This window comes from Numenius arquata, chromosome 19, assembly GCF_964106895.1.
Source record: "Numenius arquata chromosome 19, bNumArq3.hap1.1, whole genome shotgun sequence".
Lineage (NCBI taxonomy): Eukaryota > Metazoa > Chordata > Aves > Charadriiformes > Scolopacidae > Numenius > Numenius arquata.
The window spans coordinates 10,661,826-10,669,998 of NC_133594.1; positions in this window are offsets into that span (position 1 = coordinate 10,661,826).

The window sequence follows — 8,173 nt, forward strand, 5'->3', positions numbered from 1 at the left end:
AAATTGTATAACAATTTTGTTGTTTCATTTCATTTGAACAGGAAACTAATTAAATATTTTACAATATAAAACTATTTCTCTTCTTAAAGTAGAAGCAGCAGCATCTGCAAGCTTCTCTAATACCAAAACTATAGTCATGCCGCAAAGGGCTTTGCTAAAAATGACTGCATATTCTAACTGTTGCCAACACTGCTTTATATAATAAAATCTAGGGTTTGCTTTGAAAAAAGAAACTGCAGCAGTGACCTTGTGCAGCTCGAGGCTTGTGACTCAGTATTTCTCAAACATGTCCAATTTAGAACATTATTTTTTTTTTTCCCATGGCCCTCCAAATTCTGCTTGGATCTGCAAAAGAAATGTAGACTTATCATCAGCAGTAACAACTTGTGTGGGGTCAAGCATCGTTCACGTCATCGTCACTAGGATTTTCTGGTCGTAGCTGAATGCAGAGTTTAGCTGGGCGACTGGGCGACTGCACTAATTGGGTCACGGTGCAGCACAGGCTCCCCTGGCCCTGTGTGTTCTGCAGAGATAACAAGGAGTAAAAATGTATTTTTGTCACCAAAATGACTAAAGGTGACTCCGAAAGCAGCCCTGCTCTGGGAGGCTGTTATCACACTGTCACTTTTCTAACCATACTTTTGCTTGAAGAGAATGGCATTATAAGGTTATGCATAGTCTTTGTTGCTTTGTCTTTCACAGAGGATCCATTGCTAACTCCAGCTCTGCACTTTCTCAGTAATTACAGATTTTGGAGGAAGTGTGAAGGTAAATATGGGAAGTGGGAGCAGGGGGGGAGAAGGAACAACTCAAGCCCAAAGCACTTCATCCACTTATCTTCCCCAAAGGGACTGGGAAATGGTGTAGCTTGCTCTTTCCTCCAAAAATGAGGTACTTAAAGGGAGGGGAAAAGCTGCTTTATTGTTCAGATCTCTTCCACTCTCTAAGTAAACTTTATATGCCGCATGCTATTTTGAAGTACTCCCTGTTTTAGTATGGACATATAACATGCATAATGAGAAAATAATTTCTTCACAATGCTTTAGAAGAAACATATTATAGCCAGTTTCCAGTCACTGTGGGTTATTTTAGGTATCTCCCTGAGGGATTTTGATGCTCGGAAGTAAATACTACCAATGTATTTCACATCTGACTCCATGTAAAATATCCACAGCTAATTAAGAAAAATGGATCCTGAGCTGAGATGCATGTCTTTTTGAAGCGCAATTACATGTGAACCACAAGGAAGCAGGTCATTTTTAAGATAAGGAAGATGAATTTGCAGATGTTGAAGACTATGAAGAAGCAAGGTGGAAAAAAAAAAAAAGAGACATTGAGTTAGAGCTGCTATGAACAGGAGTATTTTACAGACCTGTAAGTGAAAAAGAATTGAGTGTATTTGGTAGTATTTTTGGCATTAGAATCATAGAATGGTTTGGGTTGGAAGGGACCTTAAAGATCACCCAGTTCCAACCCCCTGCCCTGGGCAGGGACACCTCCCACCAGACCAGGTTGCTCCAAGCCCCCTCCAACCTGGCCTTGAACCCCTCCAGGGATGGGGCAGCCACAGCTTCTCTGGGCAACCTGGGCCAGGGTCTCACCACCCTCACAGCAAAGAATTTCTTCCCGAGATCTCATCTCAATCTCTTCTCTTTCAGTGTAAAACCATTCCCCCTCATCCCATGGCTCCTGTCCCTAATCAAGAGTCCCTCCCCATCTCTCTGGGAGCCCCTTTAAGGACTGGAAGGGGCTCCAAGGTCTCCCTGGAGCCTTCTCTTCTCCAGGCTGAACCTCCCCAACTCTCACAGCCTGTCCTCACAGCAGAGGGGCTCCAGCCCTCCCAGCATCTCCGTGCCCTCCTCTGGCCCTGCTCCAACAGCTCCATGTCCTTCTGATGTTGGTGGCCCCAGAGCTGGAAGCAGCACTGGGTGGGGGGGGGGTCTCCTCAGAGCGGAGCAGAGGGGCAGAATCCCCCCCTTGCCCTGCTGGCCATGCTGCTGGAGATGTAGCCCAGGATGCGGGGGGCTTTCCGGGCTGCCAGCGCACGTTGGGGGCTCATTTTGAGCTTCTCAATGAGCAATCATCGTTAAGAAGATGATTAGTGATTTGCTGTTGGTCAATCATCTTTCTGTTCGCATACACCTCTCGGTCAGTTTTGTGCACTGAACCCCAGATCAGCGCCACTCCGCCGATGCTGGGGTTCAAGTCTCTTGTGCTCCAGGCTCCAACTTCCTAACGCTCTGCGTGTTTGTGCCGCATCGTTAAGCCCCTGTGGTCTCCTCGCGTGGCAGCTCCAGTGTTACCATCTCCTTCTCATGGCAGAACTTCTCGGCTGCTCAGGGTCTGCAGCTGGAAGCGGATATTCAAGATCTATCAGGAAAGTTTTACCTTTTAAGCATTGCTGGTAAGCCTGCTCGAAATTTATATAACCACCTCCCTGACTTTTTTTAGCTGCCCTTCTTATCCGTGGCAGTGATATAAAGTTCCTGTTATCAAGAGGAGGATTTCGCTCCATCTGTTCAACAGCTTGGCTTGCGTTCATCCAGCCTAACTTTAGACACTTCAGAGGTGCCTCACGTAAGAGCTTAATCCGGGGAGGTTCTTCAGGAGTGAGGACAGTGCCCCGAGGGAACCAGGAGGACAATGCCAGCCCCCTAACTAACCCGAAGGTCCTTAAATCAAAAAAATAACAAAAACATGGCATCTGTGTGCACAGTGAGGATTGCTTTCTATTTTAAATCCCCCCCCCCCTTATTATTGTGCAGTATTATTCCTTCTGTATTACCAAAGGCAATCAAGGATTCTGCATACAGAACCTTCAAAATATTGCTAGAATTTACTGCTGCGCAACCATAATGACTTTGAGGAACAAGGACTGGATTTTGCTGCATTTTCTGCATGCTAATGAAATAGAAGAGTGTAATCCTGTACTGAAGGCTTTTTCTTAGGATAATCTGGCCGCGCAGCTGCAGTCCAGTTTCAGGAACGGCAGGAAAGCATGGGCTGTGAGAAAAGCATGATCGCCCCTGTCAAGAAACCATATTTATTCCCCGATGTGGGCGTAACACTGAAAGTCAAGTGTTTTCTCACAACATTTTTAAGTTCTCGCCAAGCACGAGATGAGTGGAACCGAGCTGAAGTTGAAGTTTAACATGCGGATGATTGTCTGAGGTCGGTTTAGTTGAGGAGAGGCAGTGTGGAGCACCCCAAGCTCTTCAGGCCCCTCTTTATACAGCCCCGCAGGGAAGAAAGCCGCCGGGCGCAGCCACCGCCTCAGGCGCGCTCGAGGCTCCCTCCGCCCTCCTGAGGAGCGGGTGGGCAGAGCCCGCGGAGCCCGGAGCGGCCTCTGATAGGCTGGCGCTGTGATTGGCAGCCGGAACAGCCCTTGAGAGGCCGTGGCTTGTGGGGCTGTCGTTGGACGACACCCACGGCGGCCCCTCTCCGGCGCCATCTTGTTTGCTGGAAGCTTCGTGGTAGGTGAGGCCCCTCGCCACGGTGATGGACGCTGCGCCGAGTGAAAGGGGCCGTGGAAGAGTGCGGTGGGGAGAGGGAAGGCTGGGTCTGCCCAGCCGGGAAGGAGGAGCTGAGTGCGGGCAACACCGGATGGCGCCCGAGCAGCTCACCCAGAGCTGCTGAGCTGCCCCTGATCCTGTGGCCTTGAGGGGAGAGCACTAGGGCAGGGGAAGATGGCAGAGATTTAGAAGAAAATGTTAATCGCTGGAGATTTATAATGCTGAACTTGGTAGTGTGTTATTTGTGGAGAAGGTGTAAAATTTTCACTTAATCTGCATGGGATTTAAATTGCCTTGTGTTTTTGTTTTTTGCCCTCTGCGGACACCACCATAGGTCCCTCAGGTTGAGGAAGGTGGTAAGTTCTCTTGCTGTGTAGCATCAGCACCCGCTATTCTGGGGGGTTAATTTTTATGCCAGCTTGTCACAGTCACAGACAGGTTTGTTCCTTTCTTGCGCCAATTTCGCTGAAAGGTGAAATGAGGCCTCCTGCAAAGGAAAGCTTTGAAATCGGATGTGAGAACTAATAAAGCGTTGTGTGCTTGAACCGTTTGATCTATAATGTGATGAGTGGCTGCCTTGTACTGCTCTCCCCATGGAGACCCTGCACAACAAGAAGCCAATCAAATCACTAACTGCTGAGCAGGTTAAGGCAGTTCATGGTTTCCTCCTCCCTGTTAGAGGCTCTGCTGAACGTTGGTTATAGTCTGATGCTGGAAGTAGAGAAAGCTTGAATAAGGAAAAAAAAAAATCCACTCCTGTAAATCTTAGAATCACTGAGGTAATGCTTGTATAGATGCGTAAAAGGAAGCTATTTCTGTGCAGTAGCTAATGTGTGTAGAAAAAAAAACATTATAGCTTATGTGTTTACACATGTAATGCATAATACAAACACATATATAGGGTAAAAATTTTTGTAAATAGAAGTTTTCTCATTTCTGTTCCTGAAGTAATGGGATAATTTGATTTATCTGATCTCCCCCTGAGGACTGCAGAAGCAATTTGCTAACCAATTTTGTGAAATATCTTTTATTTTTAATTGAGTAATTATATTACAGGGTTTGGCCCAAATTGGCATGGATGAAATTGCTGCAGATGGCACTGTGAAAGCCCTGGACCCTGCGCGACTTCTAAAGAGCAATGTTAAAGAGCAAGGTTCTTAACAGAAATCATCTTTGTTGAATGATCTTTTAATGTTAAATTAAATGTTCCCTATACTTTTAGGGAGCTAAAATCTATTTTAATAAAATTCAGCAATTAGGTAGTTCAAGCAATGAACTAATAAAGACAGAATTTGTTAGAATGCCAAATAGCATCCAGCCAGAGATGCAGATTTCAAGGTAATATTTCTCTTCGTACTGTCTTATCCTTACTACATGTATTACTGAGTCTGCTTGGTGCATCACATTAATTCTATGTACGTCAGAGAAGAGGTAAAGAGAGAAAACACTTGCAGGTGCTTTATTGCAGGTGCATTTAAAGTACGAAAAAATTTAAGTGTGCCTTAATTATAATGTTAGGGCAAAAGTATTTTTAATTGGCTTTAATGACTTGAGTTACAGTTGGAGGTGATGTGACCTTAGTTGTTCGCTTGCTACATCATGATCTTACCTTATGGGCCTTTGGCGTGCAACTTAACTCTGTACATGACTGTCTATGGAGATGGTTACTATTCAGAGTTCAGGTTGTTTTATAGAAGTGAGTACGCTGTTGTGGTTATGGTGTTGCAGGTGTTCATCTTCTATAACAAAATTTACGATTTTTAGGAAGGTTCTCCAGCGCTACAGATGGAATCACAGCCACTCTGGACTCCCAGGCTCCAGAAGGTGCAGAAGTGGTGAGACTTGCAGGCTGCCACATATGAGCAGAAGCTCTCATCATGCAGAGTGTACAGTTAGTGTATACCATGAATACACCAAAGCCATGTGTTTAAACTCCCTGCTGTGAGCATCTGTTAATGCATAGAGTTGTCTGTGCGATCCAGGGTAAAGGGTAGCCTTCGAGGCACATTCATAAATGAATTTTGGGAGGTGACACTAGAATGACTCCTGGTGGGGTTTTCTAATCTGTCTGGCCAGTTTATTCCACCTAGGAAAAAGAAAACTGCTGTGCCGATTTCATTCAATTTCCATGCCTGAGAAAAAGTAGGAAAATATTTGCTGAGATGAGACTAAGAGCTGTGCCACTATCAGCTTTCATGACGCGAGCAAAGGGGTTTTATCAGTTCTTTAAGAATACCATAGAAAACCACATGGTTTTGACACAGTTCTTGGCTGACAAGAAAAAAGGGAAGTAACTTGATGTCTTCTGTGCCCTGAAGGCTTATGCTAGTTTAAAGAAGTGGTTTTATGGTAATTTAATACTGGTGCACCAGAGTGAATGGATGGGAAAGAGGAGGAGGATGAAGGCTTGTTGCTTACAGAGTAGTGTATATCTGAGCTCTCCACCTACTCGGGGCACAGTAGGACTGCTGCATAATCCCACTGAGAATTACTTGTGTAACAAGATCTCATCTAGCATGGAGGGGAAAGGATAGTGTTTCTATGAGATCATGGCTGTGCATTTCCCTAAGGTGTTTTCTGCATGGTATGGTGAAAAACCCAGCGTGCCAGAGGGTTTATGGAAGCCTCTGCCAGACTTGTATGAATTATGGATGAGATGTCTGCTGCTAGTACAGACACGAACAGCAAACTGTAGAGCTCCTGGGTGCCTTCAGTCTCGGCATTACAGTAACAGACTGTTTTTAGAATCCACTAACAACTCATCGGCCTGCTCTGATCTCTTAATGTCTTTAGAAGTTACAGGTGCTGCTCATTTCCGTGGTGAGGACAGAGTGAGGACGCCAGTAATAAATGGCATAGCTGGGAAGTTCTAAATGTTGTCCAAGTCTCATTCATTTATTCTCAGTGAGAATTATGTAATGTACTTGAATTTAGTTTATTCATCATCTTTCACCTGTACACTGCTGTATTTTTCTAATCTTGAGTATGTGCTAGTCTGGCCTTGGTGGTGTGTTTGTTTTTTTTGATGTTGTTGTTTTTGCAAGGGAGGGTGTTGTCTTTTGCTTCAGCTGTGTAATTTGTTCCAGTATTAAAATAAGCCAATTCATTGTCTCAGACAACCCTGAGTAGTCCATGTGCCCTTTGTACGTAGCAAGCAAGGTGAGAGATTATTTTAAATACAGCATGAAATATCTTGAGATAGCTGATCAAACATGCAGACCATTTGCAGAACAGAATATACAAAACAAAGGACTGGAATAATGACAAAGGATCTGTGTGACTGTCCTTTCTGTACAGGTCAGCCAGAGCTGCGAGGGACAGATCCTTTTTGGTAACTGTGGCATCGCAGGAATAGTTTATTGATTCTTTGCCTTCCATCTCCAAGTACAAAGGTGTTGTGTAGGAACAATCCCAGCTCTCAGCCCAGCAGGGTACAGGCAGGGCTTTGCCTTCACTGTTGCCAAGATAAGATGAAATTGCCTGGAACTTGGTCTGCCAGTTGAGGTTGAGGCTTGCAAACTGGCTTTTCGCTTTCTCTGCAAGAGCACCTTTTCTTTTTAGACCGCGTAGAAATGGAGCCCTCAAAGTCAGTTTGGAGCAGTTTCTTGCAATTTGGCTTAATTTTCTGGGGATTTAGGCCTTTAATCTTAACCAGCATAAGGAAGATTTTTGGAATAACTGTGTTAATAGAAGATGGAGAGAGCTGTCATTGCCCTTTCTCCAGTCACTGGGATTTGGTCTCATCTTTGTCTTCCAGGTTTGTTTATTCACAGCCTAAACTGAGGCACTTGCAGATCTCTGCAGTTCCCAAGCTGCAGACAGAAAAAGTTACGTGACTTCAACATGTAACAGCATCTTTCTCAAAACCACATTTTTCATTAAAGCCAGGATAACTGACCTGTAATTTGCAGCTCAAATCCCTGTCCCTGTCCACATGCTTGTTTTGTGCTTTATGCAAAAATCCTGGTGCCACCACAAGACCTGCAGTGTCAGTAATACAGGAGTTTGTGTGGAACTGCTTTGCAGAGCAACGTGATTTGATTTACTGAGCAATAGTTTGTCGTCTTGGCCCATTTTAGCTGCCCTTCTTCAGCTGTAATCAGAAGTTATCCCTTTGAATAAATGATAACCAGCAGAGGGCTGAGTTTGCCTTTACTGCAAGCAGGAAATCCCATCTTTGGTATGTGTCAGCACCTAAGGAAAGGGTACCAGAGGGAAGTGTTATCTGTGCTAGGGTATGTGACCCTATTTTGAGATCCAAAGACCTGTTTAGGTTTTTGCCCCATGTTTGTGCATGGAGCAAGAAAGGGCTTTTTTGTATTACTGTTACAAGAGTACACACAGGCCTTTTACAGCTTCAGAAATAAATGTGTTGGAACGTATAGCTCAAAGTAAAGATGAATGCAAGGCCATGAAAGCGTTAGGAGCTCCAGTTTCTTTCAGTTGAGTGTACGAAGGATTGGGGTGACAAAAGGGAAGGATAATTTGCAGCTTAGCAAATGGGAAGGAGAAGGACTCTTTCTAGCTGACTTGCTGGAACTCAATCCTGCAGCAGACAACCAAAGTCAGCATTATGTCATGAGCGATTAAGTGAGGTGACACTTCTATTCTTGCAGAAAGAGGGGTGCTGCTCACAAAGAATTTCTGCTAGCTTAGCAGAG